General features: G+C 49.1%; 1 long non-coding RNA gene and 1 pseudogene across 1 annotated transcript in view; one reads left to right on the top strand and one right to left on the bottom strand.

Moving 5' to 3' along the window:
• LOC102500350 (uncharacterized) overlaps positions 1–11,283 on the bottom strand; it is an 18,706-nt gene extending 7,423 nt beyond the window's left edge. Inside the window, exon 1 of the long non-coding RNA XR_335813.1 lies at positions 11,237–11,283. This is a non-coding gene — a long non-coding RNA (uncharacterized LOC102500350). The remainder of the gene's footprint in view (positions 1–11,236) is intronic.
• Positions 11,284–11,400: 117 nt separating this feature from the next.
• LOC102487055 (MKI67 FHA domain-interacting nucleolar phosphoprotein pseudogene) lies at positions 11,401–12,361 on the top strand (annotated as a pseudogene).
• Positions 12,362–12,992: the final 631 nt, after the last annotated feature.

Genomic DNA, 12,992 nt, shown 5'->3' with positions numbered 1-12,992 from the left:
CACACTGCGGTGGTTGGAAGGGCAGAGTCCTGTGTTCAGGTAGGACTGGGGAAATGGTCACGGCTGTAGTTTGGAAGGCATGGGCAGCCATGTATGCTGCAGAAGAGAGCCACGCCCACAGGCACAGATGCAGGGGCAGCAGCGGGTGTATGGTAGATGCACATGGACACTCTCTTCTCTTTTTTTGGAGAGGTTTTTGCTGAAGGGTGCATACACTCGCCAGAAAGAGAGAGACAGAGAGACAGAAAACGAGAAATCACCCCCTAGGGAGGATGGCCACGCCACAATCCCTTCTCTCCCATTCTCCTCTCTGGATTTTGGGCACACACGCACACGTGCCTGGCATGAGTTGAAGCCACAGGGTCTGGGACTCAAACCACATTTGACTACATGGGAGTCCAGCAATGTAGCCATTATGCCAGCTGCTGGTCCCCAGAGACACACTTATTCAGAGGAAAAGGGAAATAAGTTTGATTTTTCTGGGATAGAGAAAAGAGGTACAAAGTTGCAGAATTCTTCACCATTTAATTGGAAGGTGAGGGGAAAAAAAAATGAATAGAAAGTACAAAGCAAGAAGCCAAAAGGGAAAAAAAAAAAAAAAAAAAAAGGATGGTTAGTTTGAGTTTTATCTCTTAGAAATAATCACTATAGGGGCCAGCAGGTGGCATAGTGGTTACATTGCTGGACTCCCACATGGCCAACTGCAGTTTGAGTCCTGGACCCAGCAGCTTGAAACTCAAACCGGGTGCGTGTGCATGTATGCCCAAGATCCCAAGAGGAGAATGGAGAAGGGACGGCAGTATGACCATGCCCCTGGGGGGAAATCTCTCAACTTCTTTCTCTCTGTCTCTCTGGCGACTGTACACTTTATACCAAAAAATCTCTTTCAAAAAAGGAAATCATCATTAGAAGCAACAAAATGTGTCCATGCCATTACGTATCCTCTTACAACTAATGTCAGATGGCTCCTTTGGACGCAGTTGCAGGGAAGTAAGAAAGTTTGAAAACCAGCCCCCAACTGTTGGCTGTTTTAGGGTCTCGTCTGGGCGCCGTGTGATCATTGAGAGGTGATTCCTCCTCTGCTAACAGCTGCCCAGCGAGCCCTCCCCAAACCTTCGTCCTGACTGCTGCTTCCTCATCTCCAGTTGTAGCTGAACTGTCCCCTCTCCCTGCACGCATTTCCTGCCCTCCCACAGTCCACTCTCGTCACTGTCCTGATCTGATCTGAACGAACCTGATCTGTGCTGCCAATGCGGCGACGGCGCTGCGGCCGCTTATCGTCTGCCAGTGTCACTGGACTCAGCTCCACGAGGGGCCCTGGCTCTGCAGCGTCCGACCCCTATAGATGCCTAGTAAATATTTGCTAACGGTCGAATGTGTAATAAAGGAAAGGATGACTCGGGTGCCACCTCAGTCCCAACGCCCAATATGGAGTTCATGGAGCAGAGGAGAGCCGCTTATCACCCCTGACGGTCGGCTCAGGCCACCAGCAGGGAGGGCACATGCTGCCTGCTGCAGCGGCTCACCTCCTTCCCAGGGGCCGAAGGCCACGTTCACACCCTGGACCTCCATCCTGACCCGCCGCGGCCTTACATGGGTACGAGGTGCTAAAGGAAGCTCTGGCCCATCGGGGGGTGACGTCCGTGGCCGAGGATATTGTCCAGTTACTGGATACCTCGGAAGGCTACCGGAGGGGCCAGCTGGTGGTGTGGTGGGGGGGCACTCAACTCCCACCTGGCTGACCACAGTTGGATCTGGGACCTAGGGGCTTGGAGATCAAACCGGCCTCTCGTGTGCATGCCCAGAACCCAGGAGGAGGACAGAAGAGGAGGGATTGCGGCATGGCCCCACCCTGGGGGACTGATTTCTCTGAGTGCACGTGCTCTAGGGCAAAAACTTAAGAGAGGAAGGAAGGAAAGAAAAGCAGGAAAGTCGCTGTTTGAGTGCCAGGCCTGGCGACTTGCTTTGTCACTTTTCCTCTCTCTCTGTGGTCAAATTTAAAAAATAACAATGATAAAAAATAATAATAATGATGAGTAAAATTAAATCAAATATTAATTTAAAAAAAAAAAAAAGAAAAACTTTAAACAAATCTATTGTGGATGAGTTTATTTGGGCAAAGACCAATTGCTAATTGGGCATCTCCCAGAATGGGTTCTCAGGAACTCCAAGGTGCTGTGTGTGAATAAAATTTAAGGTCAGGAAAAGGGAAGTGACAGATAGAAAATGGAACTGAAGGGCTGGCAGGTGGTGTGGTGGTTAAGGGCGCCGGACTCCCCCACATGACTGACTGTGGTTCAAGTCCTGGACCTCGCAGCTTGCCTTCTCACGTTCTCTCTCTCATTCTCTTTCTCTGGTCAAATTAAAGTAAATAAATGAATAAGTCAATTTAGATGGAATAATTCTTTTTCTTTCTTTCTTTCTTTTTTTGGAGAGGTGTTTGCTATAGGGTGCATGCGTTTGCCAAACGGACAGAGAGAGACATAGAGACAGAAAGCGAGAAATCTCCCCCCAGGGGGGATGGCCACACTGCAATCCCTTCTCCTCCATTCTCCTCTCAGGATCTTGGGCACGCACGCACACGCGCCTGGCGTGAGTTTAAGCCACCGGGTCTGGGATGAGAACCACAGTCGACTACGTGGGAGTCCAGCGACATAGCTATTATGCCAACTGCTAGTCCTGATGGCAGAATTCTTTTAAAAAAATGGAATGGAAGACAGTGAGGTGGAGAAAGAGCTGGATGGGTTATAGTTTAGTGTTTGTCCTTTTGAGTGCAGGTCACCAGGGGGCCACATGCGATGGACTGCAGCCTGGCTGCTGTGACGTTAAGGAAACAGACTCCCCAATTAGGTTGGGATTTTATTTTTAAAGAGAGATTTCTGCTATAGGGCACATTTGCTCGCCAGAGAGACAGAAAGCGAGAAATCATCCACCGGGGGTGGAGGCGGTGGTGGCCACACCACAATCCCTTCTTCAGTCTCCTCTCAGGAGTTTGGGCATGCTCGCGCACACATGGGAGTCTAGCGACAAAGCCATTATGCTAACTGCTGGTCCCAACACACGGCATGAATTTTAAGCCACTGAGTCCAGGATACAAACCACAATTGACTACGTGAGAGTCCAGAAATGTAACCATTGTGCCATCTGCTGGTCCCAAGGTTGTGATTTTTTTACCAGAAACCAAGTGTGTGAGTACGGAGGCATCCTCAAGCCAACATAGTTTGGTCTAAAAGTTCCAGGTCTATGGGAACCAGCAGTTAGCGTAATGGCTATGTCGCTGGACTCCCACGTAGTCGACCGCGGTTCATGTCCTGGACCTGGTGGCTTAAAACTCACACTGGGCGCGTGTGCGTGCATGCCCAAGATCCCGAGAGGAGAATGGAGGAGAAGGGATTGCGGCGTGACCATCCCCCCTGGGGGGTGATTTCTCGCTTTCTGTCTCTCTGTCTCTTTCTGTCTCTCTGGTGAGCGCACGCGCCCTATAGTGAAAACCTCTCAAAAAAAAAAAAAAAAAAAGTTCCAGGTCTACACGTAGCTTAACTTTCTGAATAGTGAGTCAAAACAGCTGATTGACTTAGTGACTGTTCTGTGCTAAGCAGCTGACTAGGTACTGCGACATTGCTGTGCAGTGTGGACACCAACTACCCAGAGTTATTGCTGGCACCACCGGTTAAGGCTGCAGTCCCCCAAAAGACTCCTCACCTCAGGAAAAAGAAGAAAAAAGAAAAGGGGACAGCTAAATGGTGATTAAGACGACTGGATCCCACATGGCCGACTGCACAGTTAGAGTCCTGGGTCTGGCAGCTTGAAAAACACACCAGGTATGTGTGTGCATGCTCAAAACCAGAAAGGAGAAACGGAGAAGGGATTGTGACACGGCTACCCCCAGGGGATGCTTTCTCACTCTCCTCTCCCCATCTCTGGCGAGCACATGCACCCTATAGCAAATAATAAAAATTTTAAAAAGACTTCTCACCTAAGAGGCCGAATGACTTCTGACCAAATAACTAAAAACTCAGTGGGTCCCATGATCCCCTCAGGTTCAGTAATTTGCCAGAACAACTCCCAGAACCCAGGAAGGTGCTGCGTTTACAACCACAGTTAATTATACGAAGGTACAGACGGGGCGCGCGGCCTGGTGGCTAAGGGCACGGACGAAGTGACGCAGGGCGAGGTCTGGCAGGGTCCCAAATCCCGAGCTTCTGGATCCGCTCCTGAGGGCAGGGAGAGGGTTACGGTCCATGTGTTGGCACATCGATGTGCTCCCCAGCCAGGAAGCTCACCCGAACTGTGCTCACTGTCCTGGGAAGCCCCCAATCCGAGAGGGCTTGCCCAGGATGCTTACCGACCCTGAAGAACACACCCGGAGGCCCAGCGGGAGAAGATGTGAGTTATCCACTCCAGGGGAGACGGTCCATGCAGGCATGAACACAGGAGCAGGCTTGTTTTTTGTTTTAGTTTTGAGGGAAGTTACTGTTATAGGGCATGGGCGCTCACTGGAGAGACAGAGACAAAAAGCGAGAAATCACACACACACACACACACACACACACACACACCCCAGGGGGATGACCACACCACAACCCCTTCTCCTCCATTCTCCTCTCAGAACCTTGGGTACACACGCACACGCACTCAGCATGAGTTTCAAGCCATTGGGTCCAGGACTTGAACCACAGTAGGCCGCGTGGGAGTTCAGCGACGTAACCGCTATGCCTTGTGCGGGCCCCTATGGTCAGGTTTTCTATGATAAGGGCAGAGCCTTCATGAATCACTTAAAGATCAGTGTAGACTCTGTCACTGAGGCAGTCCAGCTTGTACATACATTACTTAAAAGTCACAGCAAAAGTTAGCTTATCGAGGGGCAGAATCAGAGCGTCTAGGGTTTAGCACCCTAATTTGGTAATGTTGATATGGGAGGGGTGTGCATACTCAGAATGGCCCCTGCCCAGTTCCACAAGGCCAGGGTCATGATTCAAGGTGTTCAGGGGGCCCAGCCAGACCAGGTGATTCCAGGGAGACGGGGCCAAGAGGGAGGGGGAGGAGACCGCCCCAGTCACAGTCTGCAGGGGTGTGTTATCTGCAGGAGGGCATCTTCAGTACCTCCCCGGCATTTTAGTGGAAGGACACTTCAAAGCTCCCCCATGCCTCGGGCATATATATATATATTTTTTTTTTTTTTTGAGAGGTTTTTACTATAGGGCGCTCAGAGACAGAAAGCGAAAAATCACCACCACCACCACCCCCGGGGGGGATAGCCATGCCCAATCCCTTCCCCTCCATTCCTCCGGATCTTGGACATGCACCCGGCGTGAGTTTAAGCCACTGGGTTCGGGACTCGAACCACAGTCGACTACATGGGAGTCCAGCGACATAGCCATTACACCAACTGCTGGTCCCATAGGGCATTTTCTTTGACAGGAATCAGTCCTTGAATTTTTGTCTCTTATCTGGGGCTGTGCTCAGGGCAGGCTGGGTCTCCACCAGCCTTGAGTACCCCTGGGCAGGGAGAAGCTGTAAAGGGTCCAATAAGGTCTGGCCAGTCCCTGTGGGAGGGGACATGCCTCAGGGGAGAATTCCTGGGAACACAGGAAGATTCTCCCTGAATGAGGGAGGAAAGAGGGCAGTGTGAGACGGCTGACTCACAGGTGTGGGAGAGGCCCTCGGGCATCCTGTCTCAGGACCACCTTCATCCCCCACCTCAACCCCTCTCCTTGAAAAGTCCCTAGCCCCCAGTCCCGTCAGGGCTGATGCAGCTCTCTATATCGGCCCCTTCCTCCCGTGGAAGGTCTGAATTCTCTCACAGCCTGAGATACAGGCCACCCTAAGATGGGCCACGGGGTCCCACTCGATCTCCAGCCGGCTCTACCCCCTGGAGGTTGGGAGTCCAGGCTTCTGTCACCTGGCCCAAATCTGGGACTGGTCTCTCTGGCAAGGCCACTCACCATCTTGAAACCACCTAGGGAGGGACCAGCAGCTGGTGTAATAGTTACGTCGCTGGACTTCCATGTAGTCGGCCGCAGTTCGAGTCCCAGACCCAGCGGCTTAAAACTCACGTAGGCCGCGTGTGCGTGTATGCCCAAAATCCCGAGAGGAGAATGGAAGAGAGGGGATTATGGCATGGCCATCTCCTCTTGTGGGTAATTTCTCACTTTCTGTCTCTGTCTCTCCCGTGAGCGCATGTTCCCTATAGCAAAAGTCTCTAAAAAAAAAAAAAAAGAGAGAGAGAGAGAGTGGGACCATTTAGGAACCCATCAGAATCACCTCATTAGCATAAACTCAGATGTGGTCCACAGGACCCCTCCATGAATAACAAAGGAACACTCGGGAAATTCCAAGGTTTTGGACAATCTCACCGACCAGAGAGATCAGACACGTTCCTTCATTCTCCCACAGATGCTCTGATAGCGCCGCCGAGATTAATGTCAAATTCCCTGTAAATTATTAATCCCGTGAATGTAATTGAGATAAAAAAAACAACGAGAGAATCTTTTGAAATAAGAGTTGTTACCCAGAGGTCTTAGGTTTAGGGGGCTGGAGAAGCCACGTGGGAGTAGCTTCGCCTGGCTCAGAGGGCGCTGCGGCCCAGGGGTCACACGCTGCCCACAGGCCTGAGGTGCACAATGAAAAGCTGTAAAGTAGAAGAGAAGTTTCGATAGAAAAGTAAAGATTTCTAATAGGGAATGTCAGAAAGGCATGCGGTGGGCGGCTGGCAGAGAAAGCCCACCCGGGGGCTGGTAATGGGTGTTTAGCAGGGGGGCCTGCCATAGAACCTGGCTGCTTTGGTTCCCCGCGTTTTCCTGCTTTTCCTTGCCTGTGCATCTCTGGGGTGAGGAATGTAATGACCTCATCACACGCCCAGGGTGGTCTGTGAGGATGGTGACTGAGCGTCTCAGCCCAGTGGGGAACGTCTGGGTGTCTATCTGGGACAGCAGAGGACGATAACAGCCTTCCTGGTGCCAAGAGCCAGGTGGGAAGGGTGGGAGGAAGGAGTCCTCACAAAGGAGCTGGCAGCATTTCTGGAGAGGCTGTAAGCAGCTCTCTGCGAGCAAGCTTCCCCGAGAGGCTGTAAGCAGCTCTCTGCGAGCAAGCATGAGCGCTAGTACTGAGCTCCAGCGAGAGCCGGGAGCCACTCAGAAGCTTGACCAGAGTGACTCTGATAAGCTGGCTCCAGATGTGTGTCCATTTCCTGTCATAGCGTTTCTTCCTTGGGGACCTCTGCCCCATTTCCCTGCTCATTGGGCCTAATTCCTGGCTCAGGTGTGTTATCACTATGCTTAAGAAATTAAATAGGCATTACATTGATCTTTTTTTTTTTTTTTTGGAGAGGTTTTTGCTATAGGGCGCGTGCGCTCGCCAGACAGAGAGAGACATAGAGACAGAAAGCGAGAAATCACTCCCCAGGAGGGATGGCCACGCCACAATCCCTTCTCCTCCATTCTCCTCTCGGGATCTTGGGCATGTACGCACACGTGCCCAGGGTGACTTTAAGCCACCGGGTCCCGGATGCGAACCGTGGTCGACTACGTAGGAGTCCAGCGACATAGCCATTACGCTAACTGCTGGTCCCCAAACTAAATTATTTTCAAAGCACATTTACTGACTCATTAATTAAACATAACACAGTGTACAAAGTGCCATTAGAGAAGTGATTTTTGGTCTGTCACATAAAATAAAAGGACATTTCTTCAAGTAAAGAAGCAACCGAGTCTTCCTTCTCCTACTTCCCATTTTGCTAAACAAGTTGCTTATTTTGACTGTGCATGTCCTTTTAAATTCCTTTTTTAAAAAATTCTGTGGCATGGTCCCGGACCTGGCAGCTTGCTTTCTCGCAAACTTAGAGAACAGCAGTTGGCATAATGGCTATGTCACTGGACTCCCATGCAGTTGAACGCAGTTTGAGTCCCGGATCCGGTGGCTTAAACTCACGCCGGGCGCGTGTGCGTGCGTGCCCAAGATCCTGAGAGGAGAATGGAGGAGAAGGGATTGCGGCATGGCCATCCCCCCCAGGGGAGGGGGGATTTCTTGCTTTCTGTCTCTCTGTCTCTCTGGCGAGTGCAGAAAGCAAAAAACCTCCCCCCCTAAAAAAAGTCTATGTGACTTAGAAACAACGAAGAGCTGTGTCAGGCAAATGTGAAACACTCTATATAAATTATAGTTCCCGTGATTGTTTTGTCATTTAAGCTTCACTCAAAATGTTATGAGAAAAGGGGCAAATGCTATTGCTCCACCCCATCTTACAAGCAAGGGCAGTGGGGTTTGACCGATACATTCAAGATTCCAGGTCTCATTTTTTCCATTCACACTTGAATCCAGAAAGGAAAATTCATAAAAAAGTAAGCCCTTTTGATTGTGGTGACAGTTTCAAAAAAATTAATTCTAGACTATGTGGATTGCAAACCTCAGTTTTCAGCAGTAAGTTCCTTTTGCACATTGGCTGTAACATCATTCTTCCCACAGAGAACGCTCTTACTACCAGACAAAAGTTACATGACGTGTGTGTAGAAACCCACCAATAGGACCGGAGGAGTCATCCAGGGGCGGTTTTGTTTGGTACTGAGTAGTGTGCTTGTTTCTTTTCTGTTGTTTTGTTTTGGAGAGAGAGACAAGTGACCTGGACAGGGTCTTGCCACGTTGCGATCCTCCCCCAGCCTTCTAGCCAGCCAGGATCATCTGCGCCCCCAGGGGCACACCTGACATGTTCATGCCCCAAGTCCAATTTCAAGCCTTGGGCGGCCCACACCTCCCCGGGACCACACAGGCGGCCCGCATCTCCCCGGGACCAGGCAGGCGGCCCACATTTCTCCAGCACCGCCCACACCACCATGGCTATGCCAGGAGAGAGAGAGGGAAAGTGAGAAAGCACCCCCGGGAGGATGGCCACACTGCAACCCCTTTCCTCCATTCTGCTCTCAGGACTTTGGGAACACAGTCGCACGCGCCTGGCATTTTTGTCAGACGGCCATATCCAGGACTCACTGCACAGCTGGCCATCTGGGACCGGCCACCTTGACTGCCATGCCACCAGCTGGCCTTGGGCCATGCATTTTTAAAGAACCAAAGCAAGCCTCTCCAACTGGGATGTCACGCATTACCGGATGACAAAGGGACTTGCTTTTGCAAACTTTTGTGTGTTGATCTCTTCTTCAGAACATTGACTTTTCCAAAACTAAATGTACAGTTTCTACATTTTATTTTACTAGGTTTTCATGACAGGTGTGTGTGCTAGCCGGAGAGAGACAGAGAGGAAATTGAGAAATCATCCCCCAGGGTGGATGGCCACATTGTCATTCCTTCTCCTTCATTCTCCTCAGGGGATTTTGGGCACACACATGCACCCTGCATGATTTTCAAGCCACTGGTCTGGGACTTGAACCGCAGTTGGCCATGTGGGAGCCCTTAACCACATACTACATGCTGGGCCCCAGTTTCTTTATTTTTAATCGCTAACTGGTATTACATTTTCTGCTCCTTGGAGCCAGAAGTCATCAAAGAACCTTGGCTCTAGCCCTTCCTTCCCCCCCTTGAAAGGTGGAGCCCCACACCCTTGCCTCTGTGTCGGGCTGCCCGGCTTCTGCTCCCTGTTACCCGTAAGGTCATGGGGCAACTTATCTGGTCAGCACATTTTATTTTTCCTGTCCTCTTGTGCATTCACGAGATTAGTACTTTCAGAAATAACATTCCATGTGTTCTGTTTCTAATTGCAATGGTAGTATATATTCAACATTAAAAATGGAAAATGCAGAAAAGAAGGAAATAAAAATTATCTGCAATCTCACCCTAAAGGGGTTATCACTGTTAATATTTGACTGACTTCAAACAAATATCTAGGTATCTGTAATGCATATTTTAAAAATAAAATTCGAGGCCAACTGGTGGCATGGTGGTTAAACAGCTGGATCTCACATGGATGACTGAGCAGTTCAAGTCCCAGACGTGGTGTTTTGTAAAATACTCCAGGTGTGTATGTGTGCGCCCATGTCCAAGTTACTGAGAGGAGAATGGAGAAGGGATTGTAGCACAGCTATCCCCTCTAGGGGGCGCTTTTTCACTTGTCCTCTTTCCTCCTCTCTCTCTCTCTCTCTCTCTCTCTCTGGCAAGTACACATAGTCTACAGAAAAATTCTTTTAGAAAAGTTTTTTTTTTTTTTTTGTCCACTTATATAACTTGTTTTTACTTGGTGTGCTATGATAAAAGATACCCTTTGGTATGAAATAATCTTCCATGTAAACGTTTTAGGTTCCGTGGTGTGATAGAGGCACGATGATGTATTTAACCAGCCCTTTGTAGACAGATGTCTAAGTTTCATCTCATCTATATAATGACGCAGGTGACAGCCTCACAGGTGAATCTCTTTCCTCCAGAGAAATCCCCAGAAGGAGAATTACTGAATTAAGAGTGAATTGATACGGGAGCCAGCAGGTGGTGTGGTGGTTAAGGTGCTAGATTACCACATGACTGACCATGGTTCGAGTCCTGGACCTGGTAGCTTGAAAATCATACTGGGGCACGTGTTCGTGCATGCCCAAAATCCCGAGGGGAGAAAAGAGAGGAGACTGCAGTGTGTCAATCCCCTTTGGGGGCTGATTTCTCACTTTCCCTCTCTGGCTCTTTCTGTCTCCTTCTAGTGAGCACACATGCCCTATGGCAAAACTCTAATAAAAAAAAAAAAAGAAAAAGAAAAAAGCGAACTGGTATATATTGACAAATCCTCGCAGAACAACAGTACTGATTTACTAGATCCAGTCCTGTTCTTCACCACATTCTTTTTTTCTTTTCTTTTTGTAGAGGTTTTTTGCTACAGGGCGCATGTGCTCTCCAGAAAGACAGAGAGAGACAGAGAGACAGAAAGCGAGAAATCACCCCCCAGGGGGGATGGTTACGCCACAATCCCTTCTCCTCCATTCTCCTCTCGGGATCTTGGGCACGCATGCACACGTGCCCAGCGTGAGTTTAAGCCACCGTGTCTGGGACTTGAACGTAGTCAGTTACATGGGAGTCCAGGACATAGCCATTACGCTAACTGCTGGTCCCCTTCACCACATTCTTTAGAACTGTGCCCTGAAGGCCCTGGTGGAGCTAGACAAGAGATAACAGACCCTTGTTCCTGGGCTTATCAAAGATGAATCAAGAACTTTTCTAAGCACTCAGATCAACACAATTGCTTTCTCTCTGACCTCCTAAAAATAGTCTAGATTTTCATTTTAAATACTGCTTATTAGGGTAGACATGCTACCTGCCGGGCGGTTTCTGGGCGCCGCGTGGAGCGCTGGTGTTCGGGAGCCTCCAGCATGGCGGCTCCTGTCGCTGAGTCCGCAGTTCCCGCCGGAGGTCGCGCATGCTCAGGCGCACAGAACCAAGCATCGAGAGCCAGGGAACGTCGCTCCTGCAGTAACCTACATGGGCCACCTACCTAGCGCACTTATGGAACCCAGATCAAGGCATATTTCTCCCAGTGTGGCACTATCACAAGATTTAGACTGTCCAAAAGCAAAAGGACTGGAAAGAGCAGAGCTATGCCTTTGTAGAGTTTGAATCTGACGACGTCGCCAAGATCGTTGCTGAAACTATGAGCAACTATGTGTGGCAACAGGCTCCTGAAGTGTCACTTTGTACCACCCGAAAAAGTATACAAAGAACTTTGTAGAAACTGGAATACTCCATTTCAACAGTCGTCATCCCCAGCAGTGAAAAGAAATAATCACCTCTCCAAAAGCAACGGATGGAAAAGCATTTTAAGACGAAAGAAAAATTACTCAGGAATAGATTAGCTAAAAAAGGGATTATAATTTTCCTTCCTTGATTATACAGAAAAGGGGGGGAAAGCTTTTAGACACTGATCTTCAGGAATCTGCAAAGAGCCAGGTTTTACCAAAGAAGGAAGAGAAGGTTCCAGACACTCCTAACACTCCCGAGAAGACAGGGCCCGCACCAGTTTGCACACCAACATTTCTGGAGAAACGAAAATCTCAAGTGGCTGAAATGAATGATGATGATAAAGATAAAGAAATTGTTTTCCAACAGCCCATATCCAGTGTAAAAGAAGAAACACAAGAGAATGTTCAGGGGAAAAAAGACGAAGAAAAAGCCATCAGTGATTCCGCGTGTATTACGGACATTTCTTCCGAACAGCGTGATTTGGTTCTCGTAGCTGATCTCTAACATGTACGACGAGATGCCACCGTAGACGGGATTTTCAGGGGAAAATGCGCTGTTCAAGCCAGGAAAGAAAGCAGCCCAGAATTTTGGCTGGCCCATCCTTGCTGAAACACAGGGGGCATATAGCAGCTGGCAGGGGCTGGACTCACACTGCCTCTCTGTCCTCGCCTCTTCCAGTTTTCTTTTCAGAGTTTGTCTTCTTACTCTGCAAAAGAAAGGTCACCGTTAATTGCAGGTATACGTACTGAACTGTAGCATTTTTTGGCACCCCCAAATAAAGATCAACAGTCTTGCTTAACAAAAAGAAAGAAAGAAAGAAGAAAAGAAAGAGAGAGAGAGAGAGAGAGAGAGAGAGAAAGAAAGAAAGAAAGACTACTTGTAGACCAGCTGGTGGCACAGCAGTTAAGGTGACTGGATTCCACTTAGTCAATTGTGTGATGCAAATCCCTGTCCTGAAGGCTTGAAAAATATGCTGGGCACATGTGTGTACTTGCCCAAAATCGCAAAAGGAGGGAGAAATGGAGAAAAGATTGTAGTGCCACCACCTCTCATGGGGGATACTTTCTCTTTTCTTCTCTTTGTCTCTCTTCAGTGAGCATGCATCCCCTCAGGCAAATCACAAGAAAAGGAAAGAAAAGAGGAAAAGAAAAGAAGGAAGAAAAGAACAAAGAGAAACACTACTCGCTAAAAACTAGACAGTTTAAACTACAGCTCTCTTGACAAAAGGCTCTAGGTCCCGAGAAGTCCATGGGTACAAACAACATGTCTATACCCTTGACAGTACCCAATAAACCATGCTCTAGTAGAACCAAGACCTGGCCCGCAGAAGGCTT

Source organism: Tupaia chinensis, unplaced genomic scaffold, assembly GCF_000334495.1.
Source record: "Tupaia chinensis unplaced genomic scaffold, TupChi_1.0 Scaffold000539_1, whole genome shotgun sequence".
Taxonomy (NCBI): domain Eukaryota; kingdom Metazoa; phylum Chordata; class Mammalia; order Scandentia; family Tupaiidae; genus Tupaia; species Tupaia belangeri.
This window is presented reverse-complemented; position numbering and strand designations above follow the sequence as displayed.